Source organism: Salmo salar, chromosome ssa11 (assembly GCF_905237065.1).
Source record: "Salmo salar chromosome ssa11, Ssal_v3.1, whole genome shotgun sequence".
Lineage (NCBI taxonomy): Eukaryota > Metazoa > Chordata > Actinopteri > Salmoniformes > Salmonidae > Salmo > Salmo salar.
This window is the reverse complement of record NC_059452.1, coordinates 81,589,156-81,608,793: the sequence shown is the minus strand read 5'-3', so window position 1 is coordinate 81,608,793 and position 19,638 is coordinate 81,589,156. Positions and strand designations below refer to the sequence as shown.

The 19,638-nt window shown below is 44.2% G+C and overlaps 1 protein-coding gene across 1 annotated transcript in view; it reads left to right on the top strand.

The window, feature by feature from the left end:
- LOC106563268 (astrotactin-2) overlaps positions 1-19,638 on the top strand; it is a 533,795-nt gene that overhangs the window by 487,762 nt on the left and 26,395 nt on the right. The gene's annotated exons all lie outside the window — the stretch shown is intronic.

Here is a 19,638-nt window from a genome sequence, read left to right as displayed (position 1 = left end):
GGACACTTTATGGAACACAAAGCCTTCACTATCTCATCCTGGAATATCCAAGACCTGAGGTCATCTGCCTTTGGCCTAAAGAGCAGGAACCTGGACTTCACCAAAGAAGAAATACATTGCAATCCTACAAGAAACATGGTATGAAGGAGATGGACCCACTGGTAGTCCCAGCCACCAAACTACCAGGTGTGAAACAGGGAAGGGACCCAGGGGGTATGCTAATTTGGTATAGAGCAGACCTAACTCACTCTATTAAATTTATAACAACAGGAACATTTTACATTTGGCTACAAATTCAAAAGGAAATGATCTCAACAGAGAAAAATGTCCTCCTGTGTGCTACCTATATCCTCCCACTAGAATCCCCATACTTTAATGAAGACAGTTTCTCCATCCTAATGATTTCCAGGCGACCCAAATCCCAGAACTGGACAAGAACCTGACACACTCAGCACACAGGGGGACAAACACCTACCTGGAGGTGACAGCATTCCCTCCCCCATATATCCCCCTAGGCACAACTACGACAACATAACCAGCAAAAACGTGTCACTACTCCTGCAGCTCTGTCGCATGCGGGGTATGTACATAGTCAATCGTAGGCTTCGCGGGGACTCCTACAGTAGGTACACCTATAGCTCATCTCTTGGCAGTAGTACTGTAGACTACTTTATCACTGACCTCAACCCAGAGTCTGTCAGAGCATTCACAGTCAGCCCACTGACACCCCTATCAGATCACAGAAAAATCTGTCTACTTGAACAGAGCAATACTCAATCATGAGGCATCAAAGCCAAAGGATCTGAATAATATTAAGAAATGCTATAGATGGAAATAAAGTAGTGTGGAAACCTACCAAATAACAATTAGGCAACAACAAATTCAGTACCTTTTAGACAACTTCCTGGACAAAACGTTTCACTGTAATAGAGAAGGTGTAAACTTGGCAGTAGAAAACCTAAACAGTATATTTGATCTATCAGCTTCCCTATCAAATCAAAAAATATTCAAACAGAAAACCTAAGAAAATTAACAACAATGACAAATGGTTTGACAAAGAATGCAAAAACCTAAGAAAGAAATTGAGAAACCTATCCAACCAAAAACATAGAGACCCAGAAAACCTATGCCTTCACTATGGTGAATCACTAAAACAATACAGAAAAAGAAGGAACAGCACGTCAAAAATCAGCTCAATCTAATTGAAGAATCCATAGACTAACCACTTCTGTGAAAATTGGAAAACACTAAACAAACAACAACAGGAAAGTTATCTATCCAAAACGGAGATGTATAGGTAAACCACTTTTCCAATCTTATTTGCTCTGTAACAAAGAACAAACAGCAAAAACATATACATGATCAAATACAAATCTTAGATTCAACTATTAAAGACTACCAGAACCCACTGGTTTATCCAATTACTTTGAATGAACTACAGGACAAAATGCAAACCCTCCAACCCAAAATGGCCTGTGGTGTTGATGGTATCCTCAATGAAATGATAAAATATACAGACCACAAATTCCATTGGATATACTTAAACTCTTTAACGTCATCCTTAGCTCTGGCATCTTCCCCAATATTTGGAACCAAGGGCTGTAAAGCCCCAATCCACAAAAGTGGAGACAAATTTGACCCCAATAACTACTGTGGGATATGCGTCAACTGCAACCTTGGGAAAGTCCTCTGCATTATCATTAACACCAGACTCTTACATTTCCTCAGTGAAAACAATGGACTGAGCAAATGTCAAATTGGATTTTTACCAAATTACAGTTCAACAGACCACGTATTCACCCTGCACACCCTAATTGACTGAATAAACCAAAACAATGTCAAAGTCTTCTCATGCTTTGTTGTTTCAAAAAATCTTTTCACTTAATTTGGCATGTGAGTCTGCTATACAAATTGATGGACAATGGTGTTGGGGGAAAAACATCCGACATTATAAAATCCATGTACACAAACAACAAATGTGCGGGTAAAATTTGCAAAAAAACCCACACATTAATTTCCACAGGGCCGTGGGGTGAGACAGGGATGCAGCTTAAGCCCCACCTTCTTCAACATATATATCAACAAATTAGTGAGGGCACTAGAACAGTCTGCAGAACCCAGCATCACCCTACCAGAATCTGAAGTCAAATGTCTACTGTTTGCTGATGATCTGGTGCTTCTGTCCCCAACCAAGGAGGGCATACAGCAGCACCTAGATCTTCTGACAGTAAATCTCAGTAAGACAAAAATAATGGTGTTCCAAAAAAGTTTCAGTTGCCAGGACCACAAATACAAATTCCATCTAGACACCATTGCGTTAGAACAGTGGTTCCCAAACTTTTTATAGTCCCGTACCCCTTCAAACATTCCACCTCCAGCTGCGTACCCCTCTAGCACCAGGGTCAGCGCACTCTCAAGTGTTTTTTTGCCATCATTGTAAGCCTGCCACACACACACACACACTATACGATACATTTATTAAACATAAGAATGAGTGTGAGTTTTTGTCACAACCCGGCTTGTGGGAAGTGACAAAGAGCTCTTATAGGGCCAGAGCACAAATAATAATATAATAATAATCAATCATTTTGCTCTTTATTTAGCCATCTTACATATAAAACCTTATTTGTTCATCAAAAATGGTGAATAACTCACCACAGGTTAATGAGAAGAGTGTGCTTGAAAGCATGCACATAACTCTGCAATGTTGGGTTGTATTGGAGAGAGTCTCAGTCTTAAATCATTTTCCACACGTGGTCTGTGCCTGTATTTAGTTTTCATGCTAGTGAGGGCCGAGAATCCACTCTCACATAGGTACGTGGTTGCAAAGGGCATCAGCGCGATTTGCCAAGGAAAGAAACTCTGAGCTTAGCCCTATCCAGATATCTGGCAGTGGCTTCTGATTAAATACAATTTTCACAGAACCGCTTGTTGCAATTTTGATGAGGCTCTCTTGTTCAGATATCGGTAAGTGGACTGGAGGCAGGGCAAGCAAGGGATAACGAATCCAGTTGTTTTTGTAATCTATTTCGGGAAAGTACCTGCGTAATTGCGCACCCAGCTCACTCAGCTGCTTCGCTATATCACATTTGACATTGTCTTTAAGCTTGAGTTCATTTGCACACAAAAGAATCATACAATGATGGAAAGACCTGTGCTTTGTTAATGCAGAAGAGCTCCAACTTCTTATTCATACCCTCAATTTTGTACCGCACATTGAATATAGTTGCAGAGAGTGCCTGTAGTCGTAGATTCAGATAATTCAGGCGATCACCCAGATAGGCCAGTCGTGTGAGAAACTCGTCATCATGCAAGCGGTCAGACAAGTGAAAATTATGGTCAGTAAAGAAAACTTTAAGCTCGTCTTTAAGAAGCTAAAACTTCTTTAAAAAATGTAAATGACTGTGGTACAGCGCACTTCTGTATGTTGTAAAACCGTTACATGGTCGCTGCCCATATCATTGCATAGTGCAGAAAATACACGATTGTTCACGAGTGGCCTTGCTTTAACAAAGTTAACCATTTTCACTGTAGTGTCCAAAACTTCTTTCAAGCTGTCAGGCATTCCCTTGGTAGCAAGAGCCTCTCGGTGGATGCTGCAGTGTACCCAAGTGGCGTCGGGAACAACTGCTTGCACGCACATTACCACTCCACGATGTCTCCTTGTCATGGCTTTTGCACTATCAGTAATGATACCAACACATCTTGACAACCAAAGTCCATTTGATGTCACAAAGCTTTCCAGTACTTTAAAATGTCCTCTCCTGTTGTCCTGGTTTCCAGTGGTTTGCAGAAGAGGATGTCCTCTTTAAGTGACCCCCCGTAAACGTAACAGACATATACCAGGAGCTGTGCCAGGCCCCCCACTTCTGTTGACTCATCCAGCTGTAACGCATAGAATTCACTGGCTTGTATAAGAAGCAGTAATTGTTTCAAAAAATCTCCTGCTATGTAATTGATGCATAGTGAAACAGTGTTGTTTGATGAAGTCATTGTCTGTATAGTTTTTTGGGCCTTTTCCCCCAGCACTGTCCCAGCTATATCTGCGGCAGCAGGAAGAATTTATTTATTTATTTCACCTTTATTTAACCAGGTAGGCTAGTTGAGAACAAGTTCTCATTTACATCTGCGACCTGGCCAAGATAAAGCAAAGCAGTGCGACACAAACAACAACACAGACATACACATGGAATAAACAAACATACAGTCAATAACACAATAGAAAAAAGTCTATATATAGTGTGTGCAAATTAGGTACGATAAGGGAGGCAATAAATAGGCCATAGTGGTGAAATAATTACAATTTAGCAATTAAACACTGAGTGATAGATGTGCAGAAGATGAATGTGCAAGTAGAGATAATGAGGTGCAAAGGAGCAAAATAAATAAATAACAGTATGGGGATGAGGTAGTTGGGTGGGCTATTTACAGATGGGCTATGTACAGGTGCAGTGATCTGTGAGCTGCTATGACAGCTGGTGCTTAAAGTTAGTGAGGGAGATATGAGTCTCCAGCTTCAGTGATTTTTGCAATTCGTTCCAGTCATTGGCAGCAGAGAACTGGAAGGAAAGGCAGCGTGTGATAGACTGCATCTAATTTGCTGAGTAGAGTGTTGGAGGCTATTTTGTAAATGACATCGCCGAAGTCAAGGATCGGCAGGATAGTCAGTTTTACGAGGGTATGTTTGGCAGCATGAGTGAAGGATGCTTTGTTGCGAAATAGGAAGCAGATTCTAGATTTATTTTGGATTGGAGATGCTCAATGTGAGTCTGGAAGGAGAGTTTACAGTCTAACCAGACACCTAGGTATTTGTAGTTGTCCACATATTCTAAGTCAGAACCATCCAGAGTAGTGATGCTGGATCGGCGGGCAGGTGCGGGCAGCGATCGGTTGAAGAGCATGCATTTAGTTTTACTTGCATTTAAGAGCAGTTGAAGGCCACGGAAGGAGAGTTGTATGGCATTGAAGCTCTTCTGGAGGATAGTTAACACAGTGTCCAAAGAAGGGCCAGAAATATACAGAATGGTGTCGTCTGCGTAGAGTTGGATCAGAGAATCACCAGCAGCAAGTAAACATCATTGATGTATACAGAGAAAAGAGTTGGCCCGAGAATTGAACCCTGTCGCACCCCCATAGAGACTGCCAGAGGTCCGGACAACAGGCCCTCCGATTTGACACACTGAACTCTGTCTGAGAAGTAGTTGGTGAACCAGGCCAGGCAGTCATTTGAGAAACCAAGGCTATTGAGTCTGCCGATAAGAATGTGGTGATTGACAGAGTCGAAAGCCTTGGCCAGATCGATGAATACAGCTGCACAGTATTGTCTCTTATCGATGGCGGTTATGATATCATTTAGGACCTTGAGCGTGGCTGAGGTGCACCCATGACCAGCTCTGAAACCAGATTGCATAGCGGAGAAGGTACAGTGGGATTCGAAATGGTCGGTGATCTGTTTGTTAACTTGGCTTTCAAAGACCATAGAATGGCAGGGTAGGATAGATATAAGTCTGTAGCAGTTTGGGTCTAGACTGTCTCCCCCTTTGAAGAGGGGGATGATCGTGGCAGCTTTCCAATCTTTGGGAATCTCAGACGATACGAAAGAGAGGTTGAACAGGCTAGTAATAGGGGTTGCGACAATTTCGGCTTATAGTTTTAGAAAGAGGGGGTCCAGATTGTCTAGCCCTACTGATTTGAGGGGTCCAGATTTTGCAGCTCTTTCAGAACATCAGCTATCTGATTTGGTTGAAGGAGAAATGGGGGAGGCTTGAGCAAGTTGCTGTGGGGGGTGCAGGGCTGTTGACCAGGGTAGGGGTGGCTAGGTGGAAAGCATGGCCAGCCGTAGAAAAATGCTTATTGAAATTCTCAATTATTGTGCATTTATCGGTGGTGACAGTGCTTCCTAGCCTCAGTGCAGTGGGCAGCTGGGAGGAGGTGCTCTTTTTCTCCATGGACTTTACAGTGTTCCAGAACTTTTTGGAGTTTGTGCTGCAGGATGCAAATTTCTGTTTGAAAAAGCTAGCCATTGCTTTCCTATCTGCTTGTGTATATTGGTTCCTAACTTCCCTGAAAAGTTGCATATCGCTGAGGCTCTTCGATGCTAATGCAGTACGCCACAGGATTTTTGTTTATGCTGGTCAAGGGCAGTCAGGTCTGGAGTGAACCACGGGCTATATCTGTTCCTGGTTCTACATTTTTTGAATGGGGCATGCTTATTTAAGATTGTGAGGAAAACGCTTTTAAACTATAAATAGGCATCTTCTACTGACGGAATGAGGTCAATGTCCTTCCAGAATACCCGGGCCAGGTCGATTAGAAAGGCCTGCTCGCTGAAGTGTTTTAGGGAGCGTTTGACAGTGATGAGGGGTGGTTGTTTGACTGCAGACCCATTACGGACGCAAGCAATGAGGCAGTGATCGCTGAGATCCAGGTTGAAGACAGCAGAGGTGTATTTGGAGGCAGGTTGGTTAGGATGATATCTATGAGGGTGCCTGTGTTTACGGATTTGGGGTTGTACCTGGTAGGTTCATTGATAATTTGTGTGAGATTGAGGGCATTCATCTTAGATTGTAGGATGGCCGTGGTGTTAAGCATGTCCCAGTTTAGGTCACCTAACAGCACGCGCTCTGAAGATGGGGGGCAATCAATTCACATATGGTGCCCAAGGCACAGCTGGGGGCTGAGGGTGGTCTAAAGCAAGCGGCAACGGTGAGAGACTTGTTTCTGGAAAGGTGGATTTTTAAAAGTAGAAGCTCAAATTGTTTGGGCACAGACCTGGATAGTAAGACAGAACTCTGCAGTAGATTGCAACACCGCCCCCTTTGGCAGTTCTATCTTGTCGGAAAATGTTATAGTTAGGGATGGAAATTTCAGGGTTTTTGGTGGCCTTCCTAAGCCAGGATTCAGACACAGCTAGGACATCCGGCTTGGCAGAGTGTGCTAAAGCAGTGAATAAAACAAACTTAGGGAGGAGGCTTCTAATGTTAACATGCATGAAGCCAAGGCTTTTTCGGTTACAGAAGTCAACAAATGAGAGCGCCTGGGGAATGGGAGTGGAGCTAGGCACTGCAGGGCCTGGATTAACCTTTACATCACCAGAGGAGCAGAGGAGGAGTAGGATAAAGGTACAGCTAAGGGTTATAAGATCTGGTCGTCTAGTACGTTCGGAACAGAGAGTAAAAGGAGCAGGTTTCTGGGCGCGGTAGAATAGATTCTGACCTGACCTCAATCCTATAGAACATTTTACAAACCTGACTCAGGTACACCAGCATTCAGGAGGAATGGGCCAAAATTCACCCAACTTATTATGGGAAGCTTGTGGAAGGCTACCTGAAACGTGTGACCCAAGTAAAACATTTTAAAGGCAATGTTACCAAATACGAATTGAGTGTATGTAAACTTCTGACCCAGTGGGAATGTGATGAAACAAATAAAAGCTGAAATAAATCATTCTCTCTATCATTATTCTGACATGTCACGTTCTTAAAATAAAGTGGTGATATAACTGACCTAAGACAGAGAATATTTACTAGGATTCAATGTCAGGAATTGTGAAAAACTGAGTTTAAATGCATTTGGCTAAGGTGTATGTATACTTCCGACTTCAACTGTATATGTATATATTTTTTTTTATGTCAATCACATTTTTATTTGGCGTACCCCCGACGGCATTGCACGTACCCCTGGGGGTACGCGTACCCCAATTTGGGAATACCTGCCCTAGAGCACACAAAAAAAACTATATATACCTCAGCCTTAACCTCTCTAGGGTAGGTGGCACCAAATCGTCCCACCTACGTAACAGCCAGTGTAATCCCGTGGCGCGTTATTCAAAAACCTCAAAAATGCAAAAACTTCTATTTTTCAAACATATGACTATTTTACACCATTTTAAAGACAATACTCTCGTTAATCTAACCACACTGTCCGATTTCAAAAAGGCTTTACAACGAAAGGAAAACATTAGATTATGTCAGCAGAGTACCCAGCCAGAAATAATCAGACACCCATTTTTCAAGCTAGCATATAATGTCACATAAACTCAAACCACAGCTAAATGCAGCACTAACCTTTGATGATCTTCATCAGATGACAACCCTAGGACATTATGTTATACAATACATGCATGTTTTGTTCAATCAAGTTCATATTTATATCAAAAACCAGCTTTTTACATTAGCATGTGACTAGCATTCCCACCGAACACTGCCGGTGAATTTACTAAATTACTCACGATAAACGTTCACAAAAAGCATAACAATTATTTTAAGAATTATAGATACAGAACTCCTCTATGCACTCGATATGTCCGATTTTAAAATAGCTTTTCAGTGAAAGCACATTTTGCAATATTCTCAGTAGATAGCCCGGCATCACAGGGCTAGCTATTTAGACACCCAGCAAATGTAGCACTCACCAAAGTCACTCCCAGGACTTCTACTTCAATAACAAATGTTGGTTTGGTTCAAAATAATCCATAGTTATATCCAAACAGCGGCGTTTTGTTCGTGCGTTCAAGACACTATCCGAAAGGGTAAATAAGGGTGACGAGCATGGCGCAATTCATGACAAAAAAATTCTAAATATTCCATTACCGTACTTCGAAGCATGTCAACCGCTGTTTAAAATCAATTTTTATGCCATTTTTCTCATAAAAAAGCGATAATATTCCGACCGGGAATCTGCGTTTAGGTAAACAGACGAAAGAAAATAAAGCATTCGGTCGACTCGGGCACGCGCCTAAGCCCATAGTACTCAGATCGGCCACTTGCCAAAAGCGATAATGTGTTTCAGCCAGAGGCTGCCTCGATATCGTTCAGCTTTTCCCGGGCTCTGAGAGCCTATGGGAGCCGTAGGAAGTGTCACGTTAGAGCAAAGATCCTCAGTCTTCAATAAAAAGAGCCAAGATGAAACACAACTTCTCAGACAGGCCACTTCCTGCATGGAATCTTCTCAGGTTTTGGCCTGCCATTTGAGTTCTGTTATACTCACAGACACCATTCAAACAGTTTTAGAAACTTTAGGGTGTTTTCTATCCAAAGCCAATAATTATATGCATATTCTAGTTACTGGGCAGGAGTAGTAACCAGATTAAATCGGGTACGTTTTTAATCCGGCCGTGTCAATACTGCCCCCTAGCCCTAACAGGTTATCATCAGCACCACAGGTAACTTCCACAAAGCTGTGAACAATCTGAAAGACAAGGCAAGAAGTGCCTTCTCTGCCATCAAAAGGAACATAAAATTTGACATACCAATTAGGATCTGGCTAAAAATACCCATTGGCCTTTGTAGTTGTGAGGTCTGGGGTCCGCTCACCAACCAAATATTCACAAAATGGGACAAACACCAAATTGAGACTCTGCATGCAGAAACCTGCAAAAATATCCTCTGTGTAGAACCTAAAATTCCAAATTATGCATGCAGGGCAGAATTAGGCCGATACCCACAAATGATCAAAATCCAGAAAAGAGACGTTAAATTCTACAACCACCTAAAAGGAAGCAATTCCCAAACCTTCCATAACAAAGCCATCACCTACAGAGAGATGAACCTGGAGAAGAGTACCCTAAGCAAGCTGGTCCTGGGGCTCTGTTCACAAACACAAACAGACACCACAGAGCTCCAGGACAGCAACACAATTAGACCCAACCAAATCATGAAACAACTAAAAGAAAATTACTTGACACATTGTAAAGAATTTACAAAAAAACAGAGTGAACTAGAATGCTATTTGGCCCTAAACAGAGAGTACACAGTGGCAGAATTCCTAACCACTGTGACCCAAACTTAAGGAAAGCTTTGAATTTGTACAGACTAATTGAGCATGGCCTTGCTATTGAGAAAAGTCGGCGTAGGCAGACCTGGCTCTCAAGAGCAGACAGGCTATATGCACACTGCCCACAAAACGAGGTGGAAACTGAGCTGCACTTCCTAACCTCCTGCCAAATGTATGACCATATTAGAGACACATATTTCTCTCGGATTACACAGAGCCACAAAGAATTCGAAAACAATTCCAATCTTGATAAACTCCCATGTCTATTGGGTGAAATACCACAGTGTGCAATCACAGCAGCAAGATTTGTGAACTGTTGCCACAAGGGCAACCAGTGAAGAACAAATACCATTGTCATTACAACCCATATTTATTTATTTTCCCTTTTGTGTTTTAATTATGTGACGCCTCTAGCACTGAGATGCAGTGCTTTAGACCGCTGCGCCACTCGGGAGCCAACGTGGTGTTGTCAGTGTCAAGGCACCCCCTCCAGTCTTGTTGTTCCCAGATAAGGGCTCCATTTACGTCGTCATTAATTCTGCTGGCACACCTCAGCGCAGCCAACTGGGCATCTCCTAATTGACAGACTAGATAAGGCTGGCACACCTCAGCGCAGCCAACTGGGCTTCTCCTAATTGACTGACTGGATAAGGCTTCCTGCCTGCTGGGGGTTTGGTTTACATTTCATGTACTCCACAGTTGTCAGACCTTAAGGTTTCCTGATATAGCTTGGCTCTCTCTCTCAATACAATTCAATCCAAAGGTCTTTATTGGCATGGGAAACATATGTTTACATTGCCAAGCAAGTGAAATAGATAATAAACAAAAGTGAAATAAACAACTGAACAGCGGAAGCAGAGGCTTCCAAGTTTCAATGTGTAGTAAACTCTCTCTCTCTCTTCACTGTATTGTTTGAGAGGGATGTTCTGTGGGAGAGTCGACAGTCACACCTCCTACTTTGCTACATCACAAGCGAAGGAGCGTTATCAGGCTTTCAGCACTATAGTACTGTAAGGAACATTTGGAAATGTTGCCAAGACTGTAGTTGAATGGAGTTTTAAACATTGCAATGTTAGTAGAGTACTGAGTTTATTCATTATGATTGATGACTTATCTTAATAAACGTGGTATCATGAAGCTCTACATACCGCTGCGTAGTTGTATATAGTGCATTCGGAAAGTATTCAGACCCCTTGACTTCTCCCACATTTTGTTACGTTACTGCCTTATTCTAAAATTCATAATAGTTTTTTCCCTCATCGATCTAAACAAAATACCCCATAATGACAAAGCAAAAACAGGTTTCTAGAATTTTTTGCGAATGTATAGAAAATAAAAAACTTAAATATCACATTTACATAAGTATTCAGACCCTTTACTCTGTACTTTGTTGAAGCACCTTTGGCAGCAATTACAGCTTTGGGTCTTCTTGGGTATGACGCTACAAGCCCTCCAACTGCTCTTAAATGCAAGTAAAACTAAATGCATGCTCTTCAACCGATCGCTGCCCGCACCTGCCCGCCCGTCCAGCATCACTACTCTGGACAGTTCTGACTTAGAATACGTGACAACTACAAATACCGAGGTGTCTGGTTAGACTGTAAACTCTCCTTCCAGACTCACGCATCTCCAATCCAAATCTAAATCTAGAATCAGCTTCCTATTTCGCAACAAAGCATCCTTCACTCATGCTGCCAAACATACCCTTGTAAAACTGACTATCCTGCCGATCCTTGACTTCGGCGATGTCATTTACAAAATAGCCTCCAACACTCTACTCAGCAAATTGGATGCAGTCTATCACAGTGCCATCCGTTTTGTCACCAAAGCCCCATATACTTCCCACCATTGCGACCTGTATGCTCTCATTGGCTGGCCCTCGCTTCATATTCGTCGCTAAACCCACTGGCTCCAGGTCATCTATAAGTCTTTGCTAGATAAAGCCCCGCCTTATCTCAGCTCACTGGTCACCATAGCAGCACCCACCCGTAGCACGCGCTCCAGCAGGTATGTTTCACTGGTCACCCAAAAAGCCTATTCCTCCTTTGGCTGCCTTTCCTTCCAGTTCTCTGCTGCCAATGACTGGAACGAATTGCAAAAATCACTGAAGCTGGAGACCCATATCTCCCTCACTAACTTTAAGCACAAGCTGTCAGAGCAGCTCACAGATCACTGCACCTGTACATAGCCCATCTGTAAATAGCCCATCCAACTACCTCATCCCCATACTGTTATTTATTATTATTTTATTTTTATTTATTTATTTTTCTCCTTTGCACCCCAGTATCTCTACTTGCACATTCATCTTTTGCACATCTATCACTCCAGTGTTTAATTGCAAAATTGTTATTATTTTGCCACTATGGCCTATTTATTGCCTACCTCCCTTATCTTACCTCATTTGCACAAACTGTTTAGAGACTTTTTCTCTGTTGCGACTGTATGTTTGTTTATTCCATGTGTAACTCTGTTTGTTGTTTGAGTCACACTGCTTAGCTTTATCTTGGCCAGGTCGCAGTTGTAAATGAGAACTTGTTCTCATCTAGCCTACCTGGTTAAATAAAGGTGAAAAAAAATGAAAAAAAGCTTGGCACACCTGTATTTGGAGAGTTTCTCCCATTCTTCTCTGCAGCTCCACTCAAGCTCTGTTTGGTTGGATGGGGAGCTTTGCTGCTCAGCTATTTTCATGTCTCTCCAGAGATGTTAGATCAAATTCAAGTCCAGGCTCTGGCTGGGCCACTCAAGGACATTCAGAGAATGTGTGGCCCACTCCTGCAATACAATTCCTGCGTTGTATTGGCAGTGTGCTTAGGGTCGTTGTCCTGTTGGAAGGTGAACCTTCGCCCCAGTCTGCGGTCCCGATCTCTCTGTACTTTGCTCCCTTCATCTTTGCATTGATCCTGACTAGTCTCCCAGTCCGTGCAGCTAAAAAAACATCCCAACAGCATGATGCTGTCACCACCATGCTTCACCGTAGGGATGGTGCCAGGTTTCCTCCAGACGTGACGCTTGGCATTCAGGCCAAAGAGTAATATATTGCTTTCATCAGACCAGAGAATCTTGTTTCTCATCATCTGAGAGTCTTTAGGTGCCTTTTGGTGGAGTGCTGCAGAGATGGTTGTCTTTCTGGAAGGTTCTCCCATCTCCACAGAGGAACTCTAGAGCACTCTCAGAGTGGCCATCGGGTTCTTGGTCACCTCCCTGACCAAGGCCCTTCTCCCTCGATTACTCAGTTTGGCTGGGCGGCCAGCTCAATGAAGAGTCTTGGTGGTTCCAAACTTCTTCCATTTAAGAATGATGGAGGCCACTGTGTTCTTGGGTACCTTCAATGTTGCAGATATTTTTTGGTACCCTTCCACAGATCTATGCCTCGACACAATCCTGTTTCGGAGCTCTACAGACAATTACTCCGACCTCGTGGCTTGGTTTTTGCTCTGACATGCACTGTCAACTGTGGGACCTTATATAGACTGGTTTGTCCCTTTCTAAATCATGTCCAATCAACTGAATTTACCACAGGTTGACTCCAATCAAGTTGTAGAAACATCTTAAGGATATTCAATGGAAACAGGATGCACCTGAGCTCAATTTCGAGTCTCATAGCAAAGGGTCTGAATGCTTATGTAAATAAGGTATTTCTGTTTTTTTAATACATTTGCAAACATGTCTAAAAACCTCTTTTCACTTTGTCATTATGGGGTAATGTGTGTAGATTGCTGAGGATTTGTATTTATTTAATCCATTATAGAATAAGGCTGTAACATAACAAAATGTGGAAAAAGTCAAGGGGTCTGAATAATTTCCGATGGCACTGTGGTTTAGTGCTTGCAATATCTACTAACTCAAATATGTTTTATTGTAGAGCAAAGGTAATGTGAGTGAGCACCATTTTATTATCTAAATGACAAGATGAACATACAAAGAATTACAGCAGAAGATTTACAGCAAGGTGCAGAAGTTTAACATAGAAAACACATGGATACATCAAAAACAGTGTGAGGTGTAAAGGAAAAGGAAAAACCCAGACTTCAGACAAAAAAAAATAATAATAATAATCCTGAGACCCCCCAGCAGGATGTCCCCCCCACCCTACCCCTCCCACCCCACTTTTCCCCACATAGTCCTTCCCCTCCTCCCCCTCCCCACACAACCCCATACCCCGTATCTTCCCACCCATCCCCCTCAGCTCCTTCCACGTGTTCATATCTACCTCTTCCCTAAATGTCTCCCTCATCACAGACATGCTGACACAGAACCAAGACATATAACATGACAGACAGGCAATATGGCAGGAAGTAAATCCCTAACACCTCTATCATGGGTGATAACTTTATACCTTCGCCATATCCGAAAAAGCTATTGCCTAAAATGAATTTCGTAAAAGGCTGTCTGACGATTCAGCAATACCAGTCAATATAGCATTTCACATCATATTTGCCTCGCATGGCATGAAATCCTCTTACAGGCATTTGTTACAGTATAATCTCTAGATTTAATTGGTACAATTTCAAGCCGTGGTAAAAATTGCCTTCAATTTCTCTACCAACACCCTCCCAAACAGAAACATAATCAATTTCACAGTGATACTATGGTGATTTTTCAGTAGAATATTGTGAAATATTAATGTAATAAAACAGAATTATTAAAAGCATTAAAGGAACCTGTAACCACAGCTGTATAGCATAAGAAAAGTCAATATAAAAAAGAAATAGACACACATTGTATTCCAGATGCATGCCTGGTTAAGAAGTGTCAGAATCAATATAATGAATGTACTTATGACTATAGCCTGGTGGGTGCTGATATAATCTATATAATGAATGTACTTGTGACTGCAGCCTGGTAGGGGCCCCTATTATTGTTCAACCAAACTGTCACAGTTGTGCCACCAATATAATCGGTTCAGTGATTTATAGAGTGTTAAATGATTTGTAGAGGTGGGAAAAAGCCCGCCTCAAAGAAAAAACTTAGGGTGAGAAACAATAGTGGCGCGAAGCCAAAAAGAGTTCATCATTTACATAGAGAGGAGTGACTATGTATGTGATGTAAGGATGAAACTGTGTAAAATGAGTGTGCTGAGGCTGGGAAAGACCGTTGATCCATGGACCGGCTTGGCTTGTTACTTTGTAATAAAGTCTATTTGAATTCACAAGTTCCGGTGTCTGAGAAATATTATGGGACCAATATTTATACGACAATACCAGTCACTATATCTATTTCATATGACTTATTCAACCTGCATAACATTCATTCCATCCTGACACATCTGATATATTCAGGAAATTACATCCAGTATCAACTCCAACCTTGATTAGACATGCAAGGGGCCAGTATGCTAGCGAAGGAGAGGGCCTGTATCTGTTGGTTGGTTCTTTTTTATTTCTTTATTTTTATTAGGGGGTGGATCAGCTTTAACATTGCAGATAGATTGTGGCTTCCATCAATGTAATTGTCTGAATCATTTCCAATCCCTCGTATATGTAACGGCTGTCTTCTGTAAAAATGGACCAAGGCGCAGCAGGTATGTGAATACTCATCTTTAATAAAAATAAAGGAGTAGAGCATCCACTTAACAATTCAAACAATATATAAGACAGGAACAGTTTTGCAGGCACACAACACGCAGTGCAAAAACAACTACCCACAAAACCAAGTGACAAACATACTCCTACATATATGACTCCCAATCAGGAACAACAATCCCCAGCTGTTCCTGATCAGGAGTCACAAGACCAACACAGAACAATCACACACACAAGACTGCCACGTCCTGACCCCAAAACTACAACAACAGCTCCATCTGCTGGTCAGGACGTGACAGTACCCCCCCCAAGGTGCAGACCCCGGAATGCACCTAACAACGAAAAAAACACCAACAAACAAAATCCCCAACAAAACCCATAAACAATAACCCCTAAACAATAAGGGAGGGAAGGGAGGGTGGCTGCCGTCAACGACGGCACTGTGCTACACCCTCCCTCCCCAACCCACCTATCCTGGAGGTGGCTCCGGTGCAGGACGTGGACCCTGCTCCACCCTCGGCGTCGCCCACTTCGGTGGAGCCGATAGCTGCGCCAGGCAGACGGACCCCTCGAGCCGGGCCGGAGGACAGGAGGGCCCCTCGGGCTGGGCCGGGGGGCAGGAGGGCCCCTCGGGCTGGGCCGGGGGGCAGGAGGGCCCCTCGGGCTGGGCCGGAAAGCATGCGGGCCCCTCGGGCTGGGCCGGAAGGCATGCGGGCCACTCGGGCTGGGCCGGAAGGCATGCGGGCCACTCGGGCTGGGCCGGAAGGCATGCGGGCCACTCGGGCTGGGCCGGAAGGCATGCGGGCCACTCGGGCTGGACCGGAGGGCAGGAGGACCACTCGGGCTGGACCGGAGGGCAGGAGGACCACTCGGGCTGGACCGGAGGGCAGGAGGACCACTCGGGCTGGACCGGAGGGCAGGAGGACCACTCGGGCTGATCCTGACAGGCCGGGCACCCTGGCAGATCAGGGCAGGCGGGCACCTCTGGCAGAACCGGGCAGTCTGGCCACTCTGGCAGAACAGGGCAGTCCGGCCACTCTGGCAGAACAGGGCAGTCCGGCCACTCTGGCAGAACAGGGCAGTCCGGCCACTCTGGCAGAACAGGGCAGTCCGGCCACTCTGGCAGAACAGGGCAGTCCGGCCACTCTGGCAGAACAGGGCAGTCCGGCCACTCTGGCAGAACAGGGCAGTCCGGCCACTCTGGCAGTTCAGGGCAGTCTGGCCACTCCGGCAGTTCAGGGCAGTCTGGCCACTCCGGCAGTTCAGGGCAGTCTGGCCACTCCGGCAGTTCAGGGCAGTCTGACCTCTCTGGCGACTGTTGACTGGCGGGCAGCTCTGACGACTGTTGACTGGCGGGCAGCTCTGACGACTGTTGACTGGCGGGCAGCTCTGACGACTGTTGACTGGCGGGCAGCTCTGACGACTGTTGACTGGCGGGCAGCTCTGACGACTGTTGACTGGCGGGCAGCTCTGACGACTGTTGACTGGCGGGCAGCTCTGACGACTGTTGACTGGCGGGCAGCTCTGACGACTGTTGACTGGCGGGCAGCTCTGGTGACTGTTGACTGGCGAGGCTGGGTTGACACACTAGACTCCTGATGCGTGGGGCTGGTATAGGACGTGCCAGCCTGGAGACACGCACCTCCATGCTAGTGCGTCTGGCGGGAAACACCGGACCGAAAGGGCGCACTGGCGGTCTTGAGCGCAGGGTTGGCATCACCCGTTCCGGCTCGATGCCTACTTCGCCCTGGCACATGCGGGGCGCTGGTACCTTGCCTACCGGCCTGAAAATCCCAGGACTCACCACAGCCCCAACCCCAAAGCACGGGACCTGTCCAGTCTGCCCTACAAGGGTACGGGGAGCTGGCCTGGGGCTGTAATCTCGCCCCGCCAAATAGCCCTTGTGCCCCCCCCTAAAAAATTCTTGGGGCTGCCTCCAACATTCCTCCCTCACTTGCCTCTGTCCTCTTCTCCGCTGCTTGGTCCTTTGGTGGTGGGTAGTTCTGTAACGGCTGTCTTCTGTAAAAATGGACCAAGGCGCAGCAGGTATGTGAATACTCATCTTTAATAAAAATAAAGGAGTAGAGCATCCACTTAACAATTCAAACAATATATAAGACAGGAACAGTTTTGCAGGCACACAACACGCAGTGCAAAAACAACTACCCACAAAACCAAGTGACAAACATACTCCTACATATATGACTCCCAATCAGGAACAACAATCCCCAGCTGTTCCTGATCAGGAGTCACAAGACCAACACAGAACAATCACACACACAAGACTGCCACGTCCTGACCCCAAAACTACAACAACAGCTCCATCTGCTGGTCAGGACGTGACAGTATATATGTACTGTATATATATTCCCCTAACCCTACCACCCCTCCCCTAATTTGAGTAAACTAATGGACAACAACACTTAGGCTTCTACTTCCAGCTTATACATACTATATACATTTTACAGACACAGTGTATTTTACAATAGTTAACTTTTGTTTGTTTTTAATCCCATTCTTCAGCTAGCCTCAACCCTCCCATCTACCTGAAGACCATCCAGTTTTGATTGCTATTTGCCATATATTTTTAACTGTGCTGTTTCACAAATGTTCTGAACCTACAGTTCCTTCGGAAAGTATTCAGACCCCTTGAATTTTCCCACCTTTTTTACGTTACAGCCTTATTCTAAAGTGTATTAAATAGTTTTTCCCCCCTCATCAATCTACACACAATACCCCATAATGACAAAGCAAAAACTGTTTTTTAGAATCTTTTGAAAATGTATTAAAAAAAAACTGAAATATCACATCTACGTAGGTAGTCAGACCCTTTGCTCAGTACTTTGTTGAAGCATCTTTTGCAGCAATTATGGCATCGAGTCTTCTTGGGTATGACTCTACAAGGTTGGCACACCTGTATTTGGGAAATTACTCCCATTCTTCTCTGCAGATCCTCTCAAGCTCTGTTTGGTTGGATGAGGAGCGTCGCTGCACAGCTATTTTCAGGTCTCTCTAGAGATGTTTGATCGGGTTCAAGTCCGGGCTGTGGCTGGGCCACTCAAGGACATTTAGAGACTTGTCCCGAAGCCACTCTTGCCTTGTCTTGGCTGTGTGATTAGGGTCGTTGTCCTGTTGGAAGGTGAACCTTCACCCCAGTCTGAGGTCCTGAGTGCTCTCAAGCTGGTTTTCATCAAGGATCTCTCTGTACTTTGCTCCGTTCATCTTTGCCTTGATCCTGACTATTCTCCCAGTCCCTGCCATTGAAAAACATCCCCACAGCATGATGCTGCCACCACCTTGGTTCACCGTAAGGATGGTTCCAGGTTTCCTCCAAATATGACGCTTGGCATTCAGGCCAAAGAGTCTTTTGGTGCCTTTTGGCAAACTCCAAGTGGGCTGTCATGTGCCTTTTACTGAGGAGTGGCTTACGTCTGGCCACTCTACCATAAAGGCCTGATTGGTTCTGCAGAGATGGGTGTCCTTCTGGATGGTTCACCCATCTCCACAGAGGAACTCTAGAGCTCTGTCAGTGACCATCGGGTTCTTGGCCACCTCCCTGATCAAGGCCTTTCTCCCCCGATTGCTCAGTTTGGCCAGGCTGCCAGCTCTTGGAAGAGTCTTGGTGCTTCCAAACTTCCTCCATTTAAGAATGATGGAGGCCACTGTGTTCTTAGGGACCTTCAATGCTGCAGAAATGTTTTGGTACCCTTCCCCAGATCTGTGCCTCGACACAATCCTGTCTCTGAGCTCTACGGACAATTCCTTCGACCTCATGGCTTGGTTTTTGCACTGAAATGCACTTTCAACTGTGGGACCTTATATAGACAGGTGTGTGCCTTTCCAAATCATGTCCAATCAATAGAATGTACCACAGGTGGACTCCAATCAAGTTGTAGAAACATCTCAAGGATGATCAAATGAAACAGGATGCACCTGAGCTCAATTTTGAGTCTCATAGTAAAGGGTCTGAATACTTATGTAAATAAGGTATTTCTGTTTTTTATTTTTAATACATTTGCAAAAATTTCTAAAATCCTGTTTTCGCTTACTCCTTGTGGGGTATTGTGTGTAGATTGCTGAAGATTTTTATTTATTTAATTAATTTTAGATTAAGGCTGTAAAGTAACAAAAAGTGGAAACCGTCAAGGGGTCTGAATATTTTCCGAAGGCACTTTATTGTATGTACATTTTACAGACATAGTATATTTTACATTAGTAATCTTGTTGTTTTTAGTCCCACCCTTTAGCTCCACTCAACCCCTCACATCTATCTCTGAACACTATCTAGTTTTGATTTCTATTTGCCATGTATTTTTCAACTGTGCTGTGGTGTTTCACAAAA